The sequence below is a fragment of the Helianthus annuus genome, chromosome 14 (assembly GCF_002127325.2).
Source record: "Helianthus annuus cultivar XRQ/B chromosome 14, HanXRQr2.0-SUNRISE, whole genome shotgun sequence".
NCBI classification, from domain to species: domain Eukaryota; kingdom Viridiplantae; phylum Streptophyta; class Magnoliopsida; order Asterales; family Asteraceae; genus Helianthus; species Helianthus annuus.
This window is the reverse complement of record NC_035446.2, coordinates 70966963-70991418: the sequence shown is the minus strand read 5'-3', so window position 1 is coordinate 70991418 and position 24456 is coordinate 70966963.

Below are 24456 nucleotides of genomic sequence, written 5' to 3'. Positions count from 1 at the left end.
GTGGCGTATTTCACCCTGCCAGCCTCAGGGCATTCGCACATCTCGAATACCGACTCGAGCTTTTCAAACCAGTGGAGGAGTCCCACTGCCCCCTCTGTGCCGCTGAAGGTACTTGGACGACAGTCCATGAAGTTCTTAAAGGTGCAAACTTGCTGCGCTGGCTGACCTATTGTATACGAATAGGGCAAAGTTTAAATACAAGGGCTAGTTTAGGAGTGTAGGGTCTAAAGATCCTAGCGTAAGTTATGACTACAGGATATACTACCTGCTTGAGCAGCTGCAAGTGCCGCAACAACCTGAGCTTGAACGAGAGCCTCTAGCTGGGCTTGTGTCATGTTAATTCGTCCAGACATGATCTTCATACTAAAAGTAACGTAAGTGAGTGTGGTTCGCGAGTAGGGTGATGACAGAAAAGCGTAAGCACGTAGGTATTCTCATGAAATAAGTCATGTGTATCTAAACGTAATGCGAGCAAAGTTCTAAGCAGTTCTAGCAAACAGGCAATAAACATAAACCTTATTACCTAGGATGTCGAGTCTTGCACGTGGAGCGAAGCGTCGTTGTGGATCGTTAAGAGCACTGTTCTGGTTATAGTCTGGTTTTAATAAAAACGTGTCCCATATTAAAACCTAGTTCTCTATAACCAATGGCTCTGATACCAATCTGTCACACCCCCAAAATCCCACACGCGGAGTACCTCCGCTTGGGAGCGTGACTGACCAGGATCTTAACCACCAATCATATTGAACATGTAATATAGTTAAGTATAGCGGAAGCATTTAAGTAAACCCAAACATAAGTATTGATGTGTGAAATATCTTAAGTGTTCAAATAGCATTCACGATCCTTTGCCCACAACGACCTGCTCCTCCCTGTGCAAGCTCCAAAAAGTACCTAAGGTCCTGCAAGGCATGCAGCAGAGAGTCAACAACTAGTTGGGCGAGTTCACAGAAAGTAAGTTCAGTAAATAGTAATGGTATAGTAAGCGTTGCGTTCGTTCATCTAAACTTGTATCGTATTAGTTCGTATCGTAGCCCTCTAGGCATGTATGCGAAGATTAGGGAAAGTTCTCAAGTATTCTAGACTATGTATATTTGTATCGCTGGCCACCCTGGCATGTGTGCGAAGTTTAGTATGTATAGTTCGCAACCTCCCTAAGGCGTGTGTGCGAAGATCAGTCATAATATCGCAGCCAACCCTTGGCGTGTGTGCGAAGATCAGTTCATGAAGGTATACTAGTCTAGCCGTATCTTATCATTTACCATCCTCACCCTGAGGACCATATCATTAAGTTCTATCATCTGAGTAAGTACGAATAAATAATCCAAAACCCATTCCCACCCTGGGAACCCCATGCCTTGGCTGTGTGAACTCACCTTGGGTTGCTCGGCAGATACACAAAGAGAGAGAGTTCTTGAACTAACAGTGATCAATCACGTCCTAACAGGGTTATCATAGAAGTCAGGTTTTGACTTAGATAATACACACATGAATCATAGCAAACACGTATAGCACGCAAACAATCAAGGTATAACCTTCACCACTTGTGCGATTCGGATGTCTAAGCCCAAACTATACCCGGCCCAGCTAACATAAGCAGTCCAATTAACAGTCAAGTACGTAAGTCCAATTACTTGGCCCAATCGATTGGGCCCGTGTCAGTGTAAGTCTAAAACAGTGTGCGTGTATAACTGGTCTCGAGTCGCAACCAGCGATCTCGAGTCGCAACAGGAGGTTTCGAGTCGCAACGGGAGGTTTCGAGTCGCAACGGGACTCGCAACTGTGGTTTCGGCTTGTCATGGTCCGGTTTCGAGTCGCAACGGGACTCGCAACCTCGGTCTCGAGTTGTGCTGTTGTGTGCCGGTGTGAGGTCTCGAGTCGCAACTGGACTCGCAACCACGGTCTCGACTCGCAACCGTGTTATGTCTATCAATAGTAACAACTTTCCATAATCCGAGTCAATTAGTTCCGTGATTCAAGCTAACAACTTAGGCAGTTTCGGAATTCAGATCAAACATGATAATTAACAGTTTCATAACACCTTCAAATCATCATCATAACAGCATCAAGAACATATTATTAGACAAACCTAAACCGAATCATGAATCATATTATTAGACTAGCATGCAACCTAACCGGTTATACTCGGACCAATTATCTATCACTTCATATATGCAGCCGATTAAACAAATCCATTCGGTTCTAAACGTACAATCCGATTTACAACAAGAACAATAACAAGGATAGCAAACTTCAATCCGTTTATCATGCATACATATATCATACAACATATCAACCGATTTACTAGCATGCATAACTCTAAAGTAATCATATGAAATCATAAAAAATATAACATCAACATCACCAAACATGAAATCGGCGAACATATACTAACCGGGTGAAAGTAGGGGGATCGATTCGGTTCACGAGCTTCGTGTGGTGTTTGCCGTCGGGTTCCAAAGCACACGAGAGAAGGAGAGAGAGCTTCTAGGGTTTGTGTGTGTTAATGTGTTTTTGCAAAACAATGAAAATCAACCCCTACACTTGGTTTTGTGTTTGCGAGTGGGGAGTGGGCCGAGCCCAACTCGGCTGCCTAATGGTATCCGATTACAAGGAGTGGCCCGAATGGGCTTGTGTGACCAGTTAGTCTTGTACGATCGGGTTATAGTGTGTGGTTTGGGCTCGTGTAACATTCACATAACATACATACACACATAATGCACATAATAACATAACATTCATTAGATCGAAGTATCACATAGGCACGTAACGTTACACAAGATAAGTCTAAAGTACGAGTTGTCACATATTTAACAATGACAAATAACAACAAATCTTTTAGTGGGCCTTTACACGTGATTGGCGGTGATTTCTTTTATTGGGCTTCTATAGTCAACAAACCAACAACATGAATGAAAACAAACATCTTATAGGGCCGATTATTTAGTGGGCGGCAACAGTGATTGGCCAACAAAACACACAACCACTCAAACGATAATTGGACCTTAATCACATTTAATTGTTGGTTTTTAAAAGACTTTGTATGGAGCTTTATTAAATGGGACTATGATTTAATGAACGGTGATCTAGTGGCCAATGTTCTTTAATGGGCGGCGAAAACAAAGGATTGGGCCTCTAAAGATAATGGGACGGTGCACTTAAAAGTTTGCTTTTATTGAACCGCTAAACAATAAATGGGGCGGTGCCTTGGGCAGTGAACAAAGATTATAACTGGGCCGATTTTGTTAGATTGGGCAGCACAAACAAGTAAACAATATGTTGATGTTGGGCTAGGATTGGACCAAACTTGTTCAGTGGGGCGGTGCCTTTAAACAATCAACAACACATAGACATGGGCTAGTGGCCGACAATCAATAACAACCTACCACACCCAACGTTTTTAATTTGTTCAGCTTTTTGAGAAGTCTAATTCAGCTTTTAACCATGAATTCGTTTTATTGGGCGGTGATCAAATCATTAAGTGAACCTGCAATTTACCGATGACAACGATGACTTAAAAGCGAACTAGATTCAAACCTTTTGAGCGGACCACCTTATGACACAATAAGCGGACCAAGAGTTTTTATGAGCGAACCACCAAATTAGACCAAAAAAGCGATCCAAACTAATGCATCATGAGCGGACCAAAATCTTATCACATGAGCGGTCCTGAAGATTGTCTTAAAAACGGTTCATACCTGTTGCCCTATGAGCGAACCAACCTTCTGTTTGACGCGAATCGGACCCGAAAAACTGCGATTTCTCCAAAACGGCTTGGAGTTTCGAGCTGAAACTTGGTAGGGTTGTAGATCGGGTCTATACGCACAACATATCCAAAAATCAGACGAAACAGACCATATTTACCTGTTCAATTTGACGTTTTTCAGTAAAAAACGTAAGAAATGAGTAGAAGATGAAGAAATAGGTGAAATCGGATCTAATTCGGCTGAAATCTAGTACGAAAACGATGTGTTTGATCAAGCAATCGAGCTCCTAGCTCTGATACCAATTGTAGGACCGGTTTTGAGACCGTTCGATTGCGTAACGAACGTTTCACGTGCGGAATCCGTGAACGTACGTGACCGAACACACAATAACGTACTACTTAACGTGATTCCATTGCTAAATTTGACGTGTACGGTACAAGAATCACAAATACACAACTTTCTCTCTCTACTTTCTCTCTCTAGAAAGTCTTCTCTCCAAGTCTTCTCCTAATCTTCTATCAAAATCTAACTAAACTAGTGACATAATCCCCTATTTATATGGTCAAGGCTATTTAATGAAAGTTCAACTAATTACAAGTTTGCCACCTTGCCATTTCTAACTAAATATGACATTATGCGCTTGATTCCTTCCGGCTTTTCACTACAACTCGGATTGACGAAGGCGATAGACAATAAATGCATCAACAAGAAGACTACTGACTGGGACTCTGGTAGTGGTCAGTCTTTTGCTGTTGAACCTGAGACTGAACTGTAGCTGATCCCTTGCTAGAATCCCCCTCCCATTTTCTCTTGTTGTCACTGGGAATAGCAGGAGTAGCTGAAGTGGTAGCGGTAGCACTAGCGCCGATACGTTTAGGCAGCCTGTCTTGTTCCACTGCCTGGTCCGTGAGGCGATGAGCAAGTCGCTAGATATCCTGGATATTATCGAGATTAGCCGATGTCACGTGGCTCTGGATTTCTGGCGCTAGACCCTTGAGATACAACTCAATGCGCTTGATTGGAGGGTCCACCATAGTTGGACACAAGATGGCCAGTTCGTTTGACCATTTCGTATACGCCTCAATTTCCGACCCTGTCATTTTCAGATGATAGAGCTCCACCTCCAACTTGTGGATGTCATCACGTGTGCAGTATTCCCGCTTGATCAGTTCCTTGAAATCGTTCCAAGGGGTGGCGTTAGCAGCTGCCAGCCCTAGAATCTGTACTTGCGCGTTCCACCAAGTTAGCGCAATTCCTTCTAGAGTACCAGTGGCGTACTTCACCCTGCGAGCCTCAGGGCATTCACACATTTCAAACACCGAATCGAGCTTTTCAAACCAATGGAGGAGTCCAACCGCTCCTTCAGTGCCACTAAACGTGCTAAGACGACAGTCCATGAAGTTCTTGAAAGTGCAAACAGGTTGCTGTGCGTGTTGACCTATTGTGTACGAATAGGACAAACTTAAACACAAAAGTTGGTCTAAAAGTGTAGGATTTAAAGATCCTAGTGTGAGTTACGACTGCAGGGTATACCTCCTGCTTGTGCAGCTGCAAGTGCCGCAGCAACTTGTTCGTTAATGAGAGCCGTCAACTGGGCTTGAGTCATGTTAATTCGTCCAGACATGATCTTCATAGCAAAGATAACATAGGTAAGAGAGATGTTCATGAAAAGTGCGATGACAGAAGAGAGTAAGCACACAAAGGTTCTCAAGCAATGGTGTTATGTGTATCTAAGCATATCCTGAGCAAAGTTCTATGTCTAGCAAGTAGGCAATATAAACATAAACCATATTACCTAGGATGTTGAGTCTTGCACGTGGAGCGAAGCGTCGTTGTGGATCATTGAGAGCACTGTACTGGCTATAGTCTGGTTTTAATAAAAACGTTTTTCCCTTATTAAAACTAAGTTCTCTATAACCAATGGCTCTGATACCAATGTGTCACACCCCCAAAATCCACACGCGGAGTACCACCGCTTGGAGGCGTGACATGACCAGGATCAAGCCACCAATCATATTGAACATAAGTGTAAATAATAAATTCCATTCATCAATACGAAAGGTGTTTTCAAAACCAAACATAATCAATTGTGTAGCGGAAGCATTAATGTAAAAATTCAACATAAGTATCATGTTTCCATAAAATAAATGTTTAACATGGAACTCAACAGTCCATGTGCCCACAACGATCGCGCCTCCCGTGCAAGCTCCATTAGTACCTATGGTCCTGCAAGGCATGTAACAGAGAGTCAACAACTAGTTGAGCGAGTTCACAGTAAGTAAGTTCGTAATAGTAAGTTCATTTCGTAACAGGTGGCTCTACTAGGCCGATAGTATGTTCTATTGGTGGGGGTTTCCCACATTTGTATATACACTAGACTATGCGTAACCATAAGTGTTTTTCTTAACCCGAGAACAGTAGTACGTACAAGGTATACGTAGGTTTTACGTAAGTGCCCTTCTTTACCTGAGGACAGTGGTACGCGTGGGGTTTACGTAGGTTTTACGTAAGTGTCCTTCCTAACTCCGGAAGACAGTAGTATGTGTGAGTTTACGTAGGTTTTACGTAAGTGTCCCTCGAAACCTGAGGACAGTGATAAGTACTTGTTTACGTAGGTTTTACGTAAGTGCCCTGCTTAACCCGAGGACGATGGTAGATAGTCTAGTAACAGTGTAATTCATCTAATTCATCAATCCTTTTCCTTCAATCCCATTCCCTACCCACCGGGAATCCCATGCCTTGGTAAGGGTGTGAACTCACCTTGGTTTGCTCAGCAGATACACGAAAAGGTCACTTGAACTAAGAGTGGTCAACCACGTCCTAACAGGGTTACCATACAAGTCAGGTCTAGGTTCAAGTAATGCACGTATGCTCACACATAAGTTACAGGTTGGCAAACACATAACAGTCATGTAACAATTTCAACTTGTGCGGTTTACCAAAGGAGTCCAATAGCCCAACATGTTGTGCGATCCACAACATGTTGTGCGATCCATCGTAAACCCGGCCCAAATATCCTAAACAGTCCACCAGTATACTTGGCCCAAATAACAACAAGTAGGGATCTTGTGCGATCCGGATAGCTTGTGCGACTGACCAATCCTTGTGCGATTGGGATTGGCCTGTGAGGCCTAATCAGTGTAACAGTTTTAAGTAGTTTGTGTGTGGCCCAAGACTTGTGCGATCGTCACCACCTTGTGCGATCCACTTGGCTTGTGCGATCATGCATAGCTGATTTGTGCAGTGCACTTAAGGTGATGTACCTAACTTGTGCGACTGCACTTGTGCGTCTGGCACTTGTGCGATCAGTCACTTGTACGATCGGTTATATATCTCCTTAAATCATGCAATCAATTACTCTATTATTGATAATTTCCATATTTGTAGTTTATCAATCAACAGTTTCTAACTAAACCATATCGATCAAAACAAGGTTTCTCCCACAAAATTCATGTGAACCTTAATCATAACCAAATCATGAACAATACTCATAACACTTAAACATATTAACATGATTCATATCCTTGATTACTAGCATACATACTAACCTAACAATTATACATATCATCCGCATATGAACACATATCAGCTGATTAACAAACATTGGGTTTTAGATCCGAAATATGCACACCCGGTTAGTATGAACATACTCGATGCACATATGTGAGCCAATTATTATGAACATCAACATTAACAATTTACCTCTCCAACAATCATATATCATCCTAAATCCTCATGTAAAGCATACATACCACAACATCATGCAACAAACAATCAATAATCATAACACTAACCGGTTAGAGATGAGGGCAAGGATTGATATGAACACAAAAGCTTCGAGAGAGAGAGAGAGGCGTGTTGTCGTCGGCTTCAAGAGAAGAGAAGGAGGGAATAGAGTTGTGTGTGTGTGTATCCTTGCTTTGCAACGAATGAGAAGCAAAACCCTAAGGGTGGTTGCTTGTATGCGTATAAGAGGGGAGTGGGCCGAACCCATACATGGGCTGCCCTTAAGGTCCGATTACAAGAGTGTGTGAGCCGTGAGTGATAAGGGGCCGAAGCCTAAAGGCTTGTGCGATTGGCCAAGTGTTGTGCGTTTACATAATACATACACTCACATAACATATAACACATATCATCTCTTTTGACTTAGACCGCCCAAAGGGGTTTCTTTGAATCATGGAATGGTACTATATAATCCAAGGGTCTTAACGATTACGTAGAAGCCCAATAAGGATTTAAGGTAGTACCTTTTTGAATATCCTACTACGAATCCCTCATATAAAGATATGAAAGGTTATACGAGGATTTGGATAACGAATATCCAGAGTATAAAAATACAAAAATGCATAAAAGAAAACGCAAAATGCATAAACACATAGTCACATAACCACAAAATTGTTTATCTTGATTTTAATTTTGTCATGATTTTGTTAATTTGTTCTGTTAACTGTGCACATGCATTTAAAGCACACCAGGAACCCATTCCATGGATTTCATAAGGTACTTTAAACATTCTCAAGAATCTAACTATGAAGATAGAAAGATTTTAAATAGGAAATTCGATTTCGATTGTAAGGAACCGAAATGTTCAAATTAAGGTACACAAGGAATCCAATTAAGGATTTTGATTTGAATGACAATTATCCACAAGGATCTAATTATGAAGATAAAAAGATCCCATATGGATTTTGGGAATTGAAGATGTTTTGAAACCTTGCACTGGATGTGCTTAAGTCAAAACATGAAGTAAAAATGCTTATGAAGTCGAAATGCTAGATATGCCAAGGCGACATATGAAGCGGAATTTGAAGGTTAAGTCAATGTATGAGGAAAACACTTTGAAAACTATGCATGGGGTTCTAAAATGTGTTTAATGTTTTTGGAAACCTTATATATATAATACTTTTGAAATCATAAAGTAGGTGTATTAGGTAGGTATATTTATAAAAATGTTTAAAAATCATGCGGGATGAATTTTGAAATTATGTATAAGGTTTTTGAAAACATGAATGATGCTTTTGAAATCATGCACTTGATATAAGTAATTATACCGTATTAATAACATTTTGAAATCATGAAGGTTGTTTTTGAAAACATAGACAATGTTTTTGAAATCATGCATATGATATGTTAAGTAAATACATTATATTAAAAACGTTTTTGAACTATATATAAAATGTTTTTGAAGTCATGAAGGTTGTTTTGAAACTTATGTTATGCATGTTGAAAAATCAGAACGTAATGGGTATGAGATTTGAAAATACCCTTAGTTATCTAACCAAGGATTCAAAGGCACAGATGCGCAAAAAGCACGAGTACTCAAAATTTCGCTTTATTTCTTGTACTTTGTCTCATAGAATGAAACAAGTACTTAAAATTTTCAAGGAATTCATGAGCGATCACTTGAAAGGGAGAATCACAAGAGTAGTTTGTAAAGAGCATAGTTCCTTGATGTAGGTATTAAAGGGAAATGCCATACACACATGTAACTACATTTGTATATCAGAATTGCGAACAACAACTTTTATTTATGAACAAAACAGATTGTTTCACAATACAAGAAAACAAAAGAAACAAAGGCATAAGACAGCAACATCTTTTGCTCGGCCAAATGCTTATCCAAGGGTTGGATTTGCATTGACAATCTTTGGGCATTTGTTCCTGAAATGGCTCGTTTCGCCACAGTTGTAGCAAGTACCAGACAGAAAACGAGCTTGAGTAGGGTTGACTTGGAGTTGGGTAGCAGCAAGATTTGCAACAGCTTTGTTCTGGATAGCAAAGCGTCATATGCTAATCAAATGTCCCAACCGTCCAGTAGGTACATTTGGAGCAGGGTATGAGGTTTGAATGATGACGGTTGCATCGTTTGCACCATGGGGCAGTTCCTATGTACGGCTTCCTAGCTGGTGGCGCTGCCACTTGGCTAGGTCCCGCTTGATTAGGTGTAACTGCTACGGGTTTCCTTGAAGCCTTACGCTTCCTTGATTTTGGTGCAGGCTTGACTTCTGCTTCCTTTGGTGACTCTTGAGTGGCTCCATTTTTGAGACGAGACATGGCAATGCCTAAATCCACAGACTTCAAAATCACTTCGCCTATTTGCTGGGCAAATTTGGCTGTTTGCTCGGATATTTGACCGTTGTTGAGATGAAGAGACATTCTAGAAGAAAATGAAAGACATAGGAAGCAACAAATGGAATGTTATCGGATAAACAAAACAGAAAGGCAATGCATACGAATTGCGATCATTTGTTTGTTACCTAAGGCAAACAAATGAGACGGTGACAAATCAAAGCAAACAGGTCATAATAATGCATCGCTGAAGACATGCTCGCCTATAAGTGAACACTCACCCCAAGAGTTCCCAGGTAAGAGTGACTGGTCCGATACTGCGGATTTGTACGAACACTCTAGCCTTAGACAGAAAACTCAGAGTACAGGCATTCACCCTTCCAGTTTGCACGTGTTCACATTATAAGACCCAAACTTTGACGAGATTTGAAAACTTAGAGGGTTCAAAACCTAGTAATCAATCATCCTAGAACAGATGATTAGTTTTCAAAGTGGTTTTGAAATTTATGTTCTTGTTGTGGTTGTCGCCTAAGGATAGGTGACGGTATTGTTTTATGACTAAACGCAAGTAAACTCGCGTTAGGGTCCTAGGAAGGTTATAGACTAGGTCAAAGCATTACTAATAACCTAGTTCCCTATAACCATGAGCTCTGATACCAACTTTTCTGTCACACCCCGACCACATAAAACAACAAAACGTGGCCGAATCGTCGGGGAGTGTTGTAACAGAATCATTGTTTCATAACACATGGAAAGTAGAAATGTTGATTTATTGATTAAAGAGTTACAATGTCTTAACAAACAAAGAAGTATAACAAAATTAACTAGTCTTGCATCTTTTATTGTCACTAAGGCCCAAGTCCGCCTAGGTGTATCTTGATCAATCCTATACATCATCTTCTGAAACACATGTGAAAATAGGTACGTCAGCGTAAAAATGCCGGCGAGTACATAGGTTTTATTGATTTAGGATTCATGACTTTTAAGTTTAGAAAAAGTTGTTTAACAAAAATCAGTCCTGATCGTTGTAAAATGTTTTGTTTTATAAATCGTTTGAAAAGCGATGATAGATATGTGTAGATAAAAGAATGATTGTAAGGTTAAATGAATAACCAAGTAAAAAAATGAATTTGTATAATACAAGCTGTTTTTGTAAAACAATGTCTTGTGAAAAATATGTTATTTGTGTAAAAATGTGTAAATCCAAATTGAATGATTTAAATAACACGACGACATGTAATATAATACAAGCACTTATATATAGGAAGTACCAGCGGCGTATCCACCATGCTTGTATCACATTACACACGCCTCGTTACTTAAGTCACTTAAACAAAACAAACCACCAATGTAAATTGCCCATGTCTAAACCAATTTTCAAATGTCATTGTGAAAACCATGAGAAAATGTCTATGTCAAATGTCAATCATGTAATGTGTAAACAAAGTGTCATGTATGGCAAGTGAAATATGTATCGACTAAACCATAGGTGAAAATGCACAAAACAAAGTGTTGAAGTAAAACTCAGTTTAAATCAATGTTATGCTTTGTGGAAATGCATGCTATACTGATACAAACATTTATGCGGTATTGTGAAAATTCCATACATTCAAGCCTTGAGACAACATAATAACCTTAGAGTAAGAGTTATCAAAAAGAAATGTTTTTGGATTCGGTCATTCCATCCATCCAAACAAAACTAGGATTTTAGGAACGGGATTTGTCAAGTCCTATGGTACCACTACCTACTACAGAGCGGCGTGATCAATGTTAATGAATGTACATTGTCCCATTTAAACAAACCAAATGTCATACCAAAATGTAAGCATGTGATGTGATGTGAATGTACTAAGTATGAACAAAATGAACATACATAGCATGTGATGTGATGTAAAACAATGTACTAGTATGATGAACATACATAGCATGAAAAGGTAATGTAAATCAAATGTACTAAATAATAACCTTAGAGTAAGAGTTATCAAAAAGAAATGTTTTTGGATTCGGTCATACCATCCATCCAAACAAAACTAGGATTTTAGGAACGGGATTTGTCAAGTCCTATGGTACCACTACCTACTACAGAGCGGCGTGATCAATGTTAATGAATGTACATTGTCCCATTTAAACAAACCAAATGTCATACCAAAATATAAGCATGTGATGTGATGTGAATGTACTAAGTATGAACAAAATGAACATACATAGCATGTGATGTGATGTAAAACAATGTACTAGTATGATGAACATACATAGCATGAAAAGGTAATGTAAATCAAATGTACTAAGTATGCGCTAAACGAACATACATAGCATAAAATGTCATGTAAAACGACGTACTAAGAATGCACACAATGGACATACATAGCAAAAACATAATGAAATCATGTACTAATAGTGTACTAGTGAACATAGCAAGTATATGATATGAAAACATGAAAAGCATGAAAGTAACAAGTAGGCACATGTGTTTCACCCCAAAACGTTTGGAAAACAGTAAAAGAGGGGACTATGTACTCACTTGAGGGTGCTTAGAAGTCTTGAACAATAACCAAGCAAAGCTAGAGGGATCACGGAATCAAACGGCACCCTATATAGATAACTACATAAATAACCGGACCTAAATCGGGAGATTGGATAGTATGAGGTTTCGTAAACCAAATGAGTATTGGAACTCATATGATATGGTTTAATAAATCCTACATACGAAAATGAAACCTAGCCTAAGTGCTTATGACCCATTACGACCCGTTTAGGTAGCTTATGCTACTTTAACGCGTCGTTCGCGTAAAACGCGTTCGGAACGCCTAACTAGTCCTATGACAAGTAAAATATGCCTTAACATGTCTAATAGAGTTACTTTAGCAGTTTACATGTCAAAATTTAGGTTACATGTGCTTAAAATGAATTTATGCGTAAAAAGGGTATTTTGGTAATTTATCTAAGGCATATAAACTACCTATCATACAACTACTTAAACGATGTGACCATAAGGTATAACCTTGGAATTATTTCCTATACAACTATGGTCACCTAAAGTGTTTGGTCGGATCCTAATGATCGACCAAATGGGTCTGGTTCGAAAGTATAAGCGATTGATTAGATCGCTTATCTTTACGACCCTAAACAAGCACAAAACTAAAAGCGACGAGCTAAACATGCTAGAACATGTTTAGTAAAGTTAGAAAATAGGTTTGATATTAAAACAAACGGTTTTAATACCCTAGAGTAGTTTGGTTACAAAATACGCGAGAAAACGCATTTTAGCCGAAACTACGACTCGTCACTGAGCCTAGATAACGTGGTAATCAGTAGGTATAGTCATTAGGGACTATAACCATCGTGATTACGCTCACGTTATGAAGTTCAAACGAACTTAGCGTTGACCATAAACTGGTCAATGCAGAAAGTCAAACGCAGTTTGACTTTAACGATAAAATGAATGAAAAGCACGAAAGAATACTTATAGAAGGTCCCCGCAAGCTTTGACCCGATTCACTCTCAGGTAGGAGGCATATACTTCCACTTAGAGAGCAAGAATCAGATCAAATGTGAGGAGAATGAGCAAGACAAGGTGGGTATTCATAGAAATGGTAGAACCGTTAGTATCGTTTCTCGATAATCGAGCTTAAATCTTGGCCCTCCACTTGGGCAAATGGTTTTGCAATACAAGGGGTAGATAAAAACCATCAAAATCCAGCCCATAGTATTGAAAATGTTACATAAAAACCCCTAAAAAACGAGCTGGTTGCTGAAAACTAGTCTGCTGAAAAATGGGCACTTTCGCGCCACGTGAGAGGAGCACATGGTTCTCTCGCGTGGCATGAGGGAGCCTGTTTTGGCAAAAGTTTCATTTTTGGCAGAACAGGTCCCTGCATGCTAAAAACTTGATTTTTGGCACGTTTAAGCCCTGTTAACCCCATTTCAAGGCTCTAAAATTAAGTTAAAGTATAGGAAACTTAAAATATGCTCAAAAACATCTCGGATGTCGGTTCGTTTGTCTGTACGGTTGCGTTGTTCGGTTAATTACGACGGAAGTCGTAACGGACGCAAAAATGGTCCAAATTGCGCGACGAATGGATTTTTATCATGCCAAACACTAAAATAAAATATTTTAATGCTTACATAAATTTTTGGATGCCCGGATGTATTCAGAACGTAAGTTATGCGCGAAAATGCAAACTTATGCACTTTTTGACGCTTTTAGTCCCTGAATGACCAAAAAGTTTATTTTAGCACACCGAACCCCTCAAAGTCTATTTCTAAGCTATGTAAAGGATATTTAGGGTATGTTTAACTTATGGTCAAGTTCCGTAATGTTCGTTACAGTTCAAATTGGCATACTTTCGTAGTTTGTCATATTTAGTCCCTTTAAGCGAATAGACTTGATTTCGGCATACCAAACCTTCCAAAACTTATTTCTAAGTTATGTAAAGGTTATTTAAGGTATGTTAAGCCTATGTCACTGTTTCGGAGTGTTTGATGCATTAAAATGGTTACATTTATGCATCAGTGCGCGTATAACCTTCCAGAAAGCGATTTAGAGCCCGAAATCGAACAAGAGTTGATATGTGCAAATGATACACATATTTTTACAAATCCCAAGTACGAAATACAATATTTCATTGGTTTGGTATTTGTTTGAAGGTTGAAGTGACACAGATGTCACATTCAGTGCAATATAAATCTCAGAATCCATGCTTCGGTAATGAAAAATACACAACAACAGATTTTCAAACACTACAAAAATTCACACAATCAACTGACTATCCGATTGAATAGCAAAGAGTAGGCGACAGTGGATCGAGTGGGAATTCGCTCGTGCGAGTATCCGATGCTTGACAAATCACCTGAAACACGGACAAATGAAACTGATTAGGATCGGGTGACAACTGGTTCGGATTTCCACTCGATTTGATGCACTTTAAAACTTTGAACAAATAAAATCTCTAGAATCCGGATTGTTAGCCTATTGAATGGCTCACAATGTAAACAAACAAATCACATGCAAATATCTCATGAATTGCTACATAAACTCACAACATCACGTGGCAGAACTTGCATGCAATCAAATTGTAAATGACCAACAATCAATGCAATCTAATTGGACCTCAAAAATAAAATGTCAGACAACAATCAATTAATCAACACTCACATGGGTTACAACAGTTGTCAACAAAGACTTAATTTTTATGCAATCTTCACATGGACCGATGACACTTAACACTTGTAATCACGTGAACTGACACTATTGATTGTAAAACAAATATGATTGGGCCGATGTCTTAAAGCACTGCTATATCACATGATTGGGCCGATGTCTTAAAACACTGCTATATCACACGATTGGGCCGTGAACTTCAATCACGTGGACAGACAATATCCATTTGATATGCAATTTTAATATCACACAAATATAACTAATCAACAATCTTACATCAACAACACCTTTTAAGTGAGCCTTATGATTGCGATGGGCTATAATATTTGATTGCACCTTAAACTAAAAGTGACTGACAACTCTTTTTACTCAATTCACTTGATTGGGCCACTAATGAACGACAAATTTTTAATGTCCGACAACTTTTTAATTCATTGGGCCATTAATGTTCGACAACTTTTTAATTCGATTTTATGATTGGACCGGTAATCCTAAGTGGGCCGGTGATCTTTAGAGCATGTAAACTTATTTTAATTTGAGTTAATGGCCGACAACAACATCTTTCACAATTCTTTGATTGGGCCGTTCACATATGTGGACACAAGACTTCTTTTCCCGAAGAACTGACACCCTGTTTAATGATATACACAATACACGAAGCCCTTTTCAAGCGGAATCAAATTGATATAGTTTTCAAAGCGGATTCAGATAGTCACTTGAGCGGAATCAACAGTTTTGGTACACACGAGCGGAATCAGACTTTAAATTTTGAGCGAAATCAAACATCTTTTGAGCGAAGTTAATGTATTTCGAGCGAAATCACTGTTTTTCGAGCGAAATCAAACGTCTTTTGAGCGAAATTAATGTATTTTCGAGCGAAATTAGATATTTGACGCGAAATCGGACCTAAAACTTTCGATTTCTCCTAAACGGCTAGGAGTTTGGATCTGAAACTTGGTAGGGTTATAGATCAGGTGTTTTCGCACAACATATCAAAAAATCAGCCGATTCGGACGGTAAAAACCCGTTCAATTTGACGAAAAACAGTGAAAAACGTGAAAGAATGAGTAGAAGATGAAGAAATGATGAAATTCAGATCTGAAAACGCTGAAATCTGGTACGAATCAACGTGTTTGATCAGTGCAATCGAGCTCCTAGCTCTGATACCACTTGTAGGACTAGTTTTGACACCGTTCGATTGTGTAACGAACGTTCGACGTGCGGAATCTGTGAACGTGCGTGACCAAACACACAATAACGTACTAGAACCGTGAATCTATTGAAAGATATGACGTGTACAATACAAGAATCACGTAGAGAGTACTTTCTCTCTCTAGACTTTCTCTCTCTAGACTTGAATCTCCTAAATCACCAAAATGAGCAAAAGTCTTACACTTTACAACTAAAGCTCCTATTTATAGGCACAAGGTTATAATGAGAAGTCTCATTATTTACACAATTGCCACCTTGCCTTTACTAACTAGTAACATCATCAAGTCTTGTATTCTTCGGTTTCTACTACGATTTTGATTGACGGAGGCGATAGACATTTAATGCACTAACAGAGATGCGAAAATCTACTCAGTAGATGTGAAAGTCGAAATTTCAATAAAAGAAATTTAAGGACTTTACCTGGGGTTGCATGTGACGACCAGTTGTTAGGTGACTTTACCATGGAATGTCAAACATAACGTATTCTTCGTTAATAAGATAGGGGAAATGCGGAGACATACGTCTTCTTCTTAGCATGACTCGTGTCATTTGCAGGACCACGTGCCAGCTGCCGCTTCCTCGAAAGTCGTATGTGACGTACTTCAACCTCCGTTGACGTATAGCTTACGTTTCACGTATACCTGTGCACTAGCGTTTCGTTATGCGTAGGCTGCCTGCTCGGAAAGTCAAAATATCATAGACAATATGGATAATAGTGTGTGCCCGAGTTAATATCCGCGGTTCCTACGTGATGACCTTTAATGAACTTCAGCATGAGTTTCCGAAGATCTTAAATGCATGTTTCCTAAACTCTCAGAGTTTTTTGTACTGTATGTAATTGTTTGTGTGTACCATGTGTAAAACACCACTTTAGCATAGGTTTGGAAACATAATTTTGACTGTTTGTTTTTCGGCAACGGTTGGAGACCATATTCGAGTACTAGGCGTTCTGTGTGTATTCAGGTTTTAATATTCTAAGTTCCCAGAGGAAAGTGAGGTTAGAGTGTAACAACTGTCACTAAAATCAATAATTAGGACGATAATTAGTCAATAAGAAAACCCTAATTGAGACACCCAAGTAATTCTGCATTAGCCCTAAAATTTTCAGAACAATCGAAATCAGGATCAGGGCCCCTAAAACTCAAGGGGGGCAAACCCTAGTTGGACGTTTATCTAAATAAAACGTTGGTACAATCTGATTTGTCAAAATAGTTGATTCATGCAAGCTAGTCCCGAGCCTAGGCAGCCTATAATTAGACTGCTTAGCTTACGGACCGTAAGGGATCAGGCATACGGTCCGTAAGGGAGTCCCAAAAATTAGTATAAATAGCCGACCTTGGGACTTGCCTTCTGCCTTTAGAAAGATGTTTATACCTTCTGTGTACGTCGAGTTATACTCAAAACAGTCCCCAACACACACACGAATCACGAGGTGCTGTCGCAATCAGGGTAATAACTCGATCGCTATTACGATTCAACGTCCGATCGATTATAACTATCCAACGATTGTTTGAGTGCTGCTCAAATTGAGCTGATACTTTGTTATTCATTGTGATTTCGACTTGAATGTTTGAGTGCTGTTCGAATTCGGACTATGCTCTGTCATTCGTTGTGAATCCATTGAATTATTAAGTATTGCACTTATTAATTGTTGTGAGGGTTTAATCTCGTGAATTGACGTAACCGCTGAATTAGTTACTAACCCGTTTGTGTGTGTATCAGTAAGGCTTAAACTCTGCTCGTAAAATCTGCAAAGTGAGTCATTCTCTTTTTATCAATTGTTTTACAAAACTCCAAACTATTTTCAAAGTTATAATTACAGGGATTAAGTCTATGTAATCGCCAAATTACAGCCGGTATGTGGGGTTTTGTATACATTACTTGTTTCCCGTCACACTTGGACAAATGGGTGGCCAAGGGGTGATCTGACCACAGTCACAGACACCATTTGGACAACGAGATAGCCAATGGGTAGTCGAGTGACAAGTATTGTGGGTAGTTGGTTTGATATCAGAAACATTGTAATTCCCCTTAATACTGTAAATAATAACAAGTGTGTCGTTTTAAACTGAATGATTCACTCAGTATTTCCCCGCTGACAAAACCCTTTTCAAACATGTTTCAGGTGATCTGTTGTGAGAAAGGAAAAGTGTCGTGGAGCACTCTCCGCTTAGAAAAGTGGCTCAATGTAAATAAATAAAAGAAACATGTTTTGAAAAATAAAGATTTCCCCGAGAAATCACATTATTGTAAATTACGGGAATTTATCCCTAAATTATGAAACGGGCAGTTTAAATTATTAAAAGATCCTGTTTTTAAAAGTCTTCCACTGTCGCCTAAATTAAATACCACGGGATTTCTGTCCCGCGGCTCCTGAAACGGGTCAAACCGGTTCGGGGGCCGTGACAGAAATAAGGTGGTATCGGAGCCACTGTTTTAAGCTTACTGATTAAGCTCACTGTTCTAATTGATTTAAGCCCATTGAAAAACAATTAGGAAAATTTTATTTGTCATTCTGTGAATATATGCTTACTAACTGATTAATGGTTGAAATTACAGTATGGGTAAACAAAAGATTTCTGCTATCTATCGCAAATTAGATAGTACACCTAAAGAACAGGGAACCTCTTCCTCCAAATCTCCTATCGAGTTAGAGGAAGGAATCTTTGTTCGAAAGGCAAATTATGAAAATCCACTTACCCCGAAGAAAAGGAATTTGATTATTAGAAAGGGTCAAGAGAAAAAGAAACCCCAAACCAAGAGAGTGAGATTTAACCTAGAGATTCAGGAAATTAGCAATAATCCACCAGGGGAAAATAACCTAGATGAAAAATGGGCAAATCTGTATCTGCTCGCTACCGTAGCAGAAAATGCAAATCTTTAAATCTAGAAATAAGTACTTCCCAGTAAATAAATAAATAAATCTGAGTGTGTTCTGTTTGCTATTATGTTGTACAAATTAGTGTGCAATAAAAATGTTTATTTGTTAAACTTTGTTCCAAAGTATTAACTTAGCATTTTTGTGCATTTTGCATATATGCTACACAGCATGAGTGAGCTATCCGAGGCATTTCAGAACCTCAACCTCTATCCTGTGCCAATTGAAGTCTCCCACAACTTCACTGGTTACATTGCTGACATAGAGGAACCTCTGGAATTCCAAGCTCCACCGCTGGAAAAAGCAAAACCTAAAAAGAGGAGAAGATATGTAGGATGGAGAAAAGTGCGTAGAAGGAAACCCGCAACTAGGAGACTCGCTAAAATAGAAAATCCTGTTAGTGTGAGCAAGGGAAGGGAAATAGAAACCGGAGAAAGTTCCAAACAAGCAGGGACAGAAATAGGGATAGACCTAAAGCAAAAGGGAATAGAGATTGGAGAAAGCTCTAAACAGCCGGAGGAGATCACATTCCAGGACGAAATAGACCGTCTACTGGCCAATTGTGATGTCATAGAGCCTGTCAACAATAATCTCTTCTCCTATCCTGCTACAGCCCAATTCCCAATAAACCCAGAACCAGTTATTCCAGACCCACTAGTACACACACGACCATTAGGCCAAATGGAAGAATGGTGGACCAATGACTGGCAATTCCAGAATATAGTCAATAGTCCCTATAGTTTTCTCCCATAGTTTGATCCAGAACCTGTCCCCAATCCGCCAATGAGCTATGAAAACCTGGCCGAGCTTCATCAGTTTGGTGAAGAACTGATAGGCACTGGGAATAGGATCAGGGAAATTGGGGAGCATATTTCCTGGAAGTATGACGAAAGGGAACGTCACTACTGAACTGCCAGTAATCCAAGAATAGTGGGGAGGGTTTGGAAAAGTTTGTTTGTATTATAACTAATACAGTAAAACTAACTCTGTAAAATGGGCAATAAAACAATGTAAGATAAAAAGTGTGTATTGAAGCAGGTATAATCTATAAAACAGAACAGAAGTCGAGAAAATCGACAATTTTGGTTATAGATATGTGTTGTGAGGATTTATGTGTTTATGTGTAATTGCTTTATTATATTTAACTAGCAATTATTTGACACTAATAAATTACACTTATACCAATTATCAGATGGAACACGCTAGTAATGAACCAGTTAATGAAGAGAATCAATCTGAGCAAAATCAGGAAAACCAATACATGACTAGACAAGATATTGAAAATATCATTACTCAAGGGATAGCCAATGCTATTCCAGAAATCATGGCTGCTGCTAGGAAACCTGTTGAATCCCAACAAATCATTCCTAGTAAACGTACTCAGGAAGATAATTTTAGCCATAGTGTAAATGGAGGTGGTAATTATGATAATCATGATAACAATCCGCAACAGGCCCCACTCCCTAAGAAAATGAAAGCTGCAACGCCTGGTTGCACTTACAAGGAATTTCTTGCCTGTAAACCAGCAGAATTTGCAGGTAATGAAGGGGCAACTGCAACGCTGCGATGGTTAGAGAAAACCGAAGCAGTAATTGCAATAAGTAAATGTGCTGAAGAAGATCAAGTGATGTATGCGTCAAACTTGTTCAAAGAAGGGGCGCTAGAATGGTGGAACACAGTGCTACAAGCAAAAGGAAGAATGGTGGCCTATGCGATGAATTGAGAAGAATTTAAGAGTCTTGTCGAAAGAAAATTCTGTCCCGAATACGAAAAGGAACAAATGGCAAACAAGTTCCTGAGTCATCGTATGATAGGCGTAGATTGTCGAGGATATACTTCGACATTCTTCGAATATGCGAGAGTGGTACCTAACCTGGCCTCGCCAGAACCGGTACTCATTTCCCGTTATATTTGGGGATTAATCGGAGAAATCCATAACATCGTTAAAGCTACAAGACCACGCACTATTGACGATGCTGTAGAGTTAGCCAACACTTTAACCGATGAACTAGTGCGCACAAGAGAAGAAGATCGAAAGAAGGAATTAGCTCAGAAAATTACCCAAGGATTTCGTACGGGTAATAATAACCGCTTCAAAAGAAGAGGAACAGGACAATCCTCATCACCTCCTGTCTGCAGAAATTGCAATAAGAAACACTATGGGCAATGCAATATAGTTTGCAACTTTTGCAAGGCAAGAGGACATCGTGAGGAGGATTGTAGGAAAAAAACCAGAATTTGCTATAACCGCGGAGAAACAGGGTATATCAAACCCGACTGCCCTAAGCTAGCCAAAACCGCAGATAATAAAGGCAAGCAAGCTGAAGGGACAACTAAGAAGAATGCTCACGCATTCCAGCTAACCACTCAAGAAGCCGAACTCATTGCAGACGTGATAGCGGGTACGTTCTTAGTACATAACGTCTATGCAAAAATATTATTTGATGTGACAACTCGAGTTTTCAAGATTTCCATCTTCGCATTAATTGCACGTTAATGGTTTAAGTTGTTTATTTTACACAACTTGTTTGTTTCACAAATGTACATGTTTGTAATACGTTAAATCGTATTGTTTGTTTGTTATATTTGATATACAACATAAGTGTATTGTTGATATGTTTGCATATTTGCTAATATAGGGTTGCATGTTTGTTAATGTATGTTATGAGAAAAAAATTTGTATGTTTATTATAAAACATGGAACTTTGCCAACCAACCTCCTACGAAAACACCCATGTTCATGTATTTTCGGCCATATATGGCCAACGAAATCAACTGGGCTTTAGGCCCAGTAGTGGATCAGGGTTATATTATTCTCAACCTTTACGCAAAACCCTAGGGCCTCTTTCTCCGAGTGACGGCAGCTGCAAGCCTTTGGAACCTTTCTTTCCGATCGACTCATTATTTTCTCTTTTCTGGTTAGTGTTCAACCTTTACATGATTGCTTGTTAACTGTATAGTTGGAATCACTGTGAGTTGATAGTATCTTGCATGATTAATAGGTTAGACATGAAATTTAAATTGTATGTTGATGGGTGATATCGGTTTGTGTGTGGATACTACTGAATATTAATTACATTCGGTTGTGAGGGCCATAGAGTGAAGTTTCATGGTTGCACCAAGATTTAATAATCTGATTATGAACATGGAAGCCATGTGCGTTCAAACAAAAACATGTGGACATTTAATGAAGTGTCAGTAGGAATATAGGTGATTCGATTTGTGTATGCATGACATGATCAGCTATATATTCTTTTATATATGTGAGTTGGTGTTGACCTAGAGTTTGAGGATTTATATTATTGAAAGATGTATATGGGTTGATATTGGAGGTCCAATGAGAAACCTTGTCTATGCTTGTTTGATCCAATCACATCTTGAGGTGGTTAAGAATTTGTGCACATGTGTTGATTCATTATAAGTTATGGTGGGTGGAATGATAAACACTAACAATTGGCGGCTACTATATGTATTTGGAGGTGCACATGTTACATAAAAATAAATCAGTATCTTAAACCAAATGATTGGTAGTCATGGACGGTCAAATGTAGGTGTGAATAGGAAATTCTTGTCTTGATTTCCGATTGGTAAGGTTGGGCGGCAATGAAAAGTATTGGCCGTAGAATCGGCCCACTAATACATGATATGCCAACCGAATTGTTTAGGTATTTATTTTGTTGCTGTTGTGTTAGGACTAAACGAAAATAAAATACCGGAGAATCACCGGTTGACGAAACTGAATTGGCGAAACAAAGGTGTTTCGCCAAGACCCTTTGCGACGAAACAACTTTGGCGAAACAGAAGTGTTTCGTCGGAGATGGGTCACAGCGAAACAGGGGGGGGGGGGCGTTTCGCCGACAGGTTAATCTGCACAGTAACTTGGTTAATTGCTGTTAGAAGTTAACTGGAATTATTAACCACTGTTAGTCGATGCGCATGACTTGTATGATTCAGAATACGTGCTATATGCTACTTGGTAATTGTTATGTGTTATTTTATACGATCGTATGTGCATACATGAATTTCGAGAATATAAACTGATTGCGTATACGTGCATACTTTAGGACGTGATTGATTTACTTTGAGCACATACCTAGCATACCGAGCAAACCAAGGTGAGTTCACACAGCCAAGGCATGGGGTTCCCGGGTGGGAATGGGATTGGATGACTTATTGTATATACTCCGATGATAGAACCTAACGATAAGATACGGCTAGACTAGTAACCCTTATTGAACTGATCTTCGCACACCTGCTAAGGGTTGGCCGCGATATTATGACTGACTTCGCACAACTGCCTTAGGAAGGCCGCGAACTAAATTTACTAATCTTCGCACACCTGCCTGGGAGGCCGTGATACACATAAACCTAGTCTAGAATACTTGGGAAAAACATCCCCTAATCTTCGCATACCTGCCTGGGAGGCCGCGATGGGAACTAATACGATACATGCATAACGAACGAACATACTATTACTCACAGTATACTATTACTGAACTATTAACTGTGAACTCGCTCAACTAGTTGTTGACTCTCTATTACATGCCTTGCAGGCTTATAGGTGCATATCCAAGGAACTTGCTGTCTAGGAAGCTGGAGTGGTCATGGGTCGAGACACATGGAAACGCAACACAAGAACTAAGAACTTACATGTGGTTTTATAAACACTCATTGAGTTAAATAAGCTTCCGCTGTAAACTGTGAAATATTGTGATATTGTAACACTTGTTGTTTATAAATGAAAGTATTATTCACCTATACTATGAATTCAATGTGATTGATGGTTAAGATCCTGGTCAGTCACGCCTCCAAGCGGTGGTACCCCGCATGTGGATTTTGGGGGTGTGACAGATTGGTATCAGAGCCATTGGTTATAGTGAACTTGGTTTTAAAAAGGGAAACTGTTTTTGTAAAAACCAGACTATAACCGGACAGTTCTGAAAACGAGAATACGACCATGACACTCAGCTCCAGATTGCAAGGTTCGTCTCTCTTATACTCATTGTACTACATAACTAGTGAACACCTACATACGATATTGCATGTGATTGCACGCTTAGCACCACAATACGAATTCATGTACATTTTCACGTAATAAGAGACCGATAGGGTGGTCATTCCCTAAACCTTCATAACTTACACTACTTGATACTCTTTGAAATCTACTCGAGTGTGGGGAACCATTTGACATGAGTTAAGAGGAGCTGAGATGAACATGCAAATCACAATATTATTGTGGGTGCACACATAATAATATTGTGGGGTGCATGTGAGTCCCAGTAAGGCTTAACAAGTGGAAAAGGGGTTCTGTCCCGTTATTTGATCAGTGTGAAACATAACCAATCTATAGGGGCCATAGCAGTAGTTGTCTCCCTACTCAAACTTAAACACGAACTTCTCATTTATCGTTGGATTCTTTCGAAACTCGA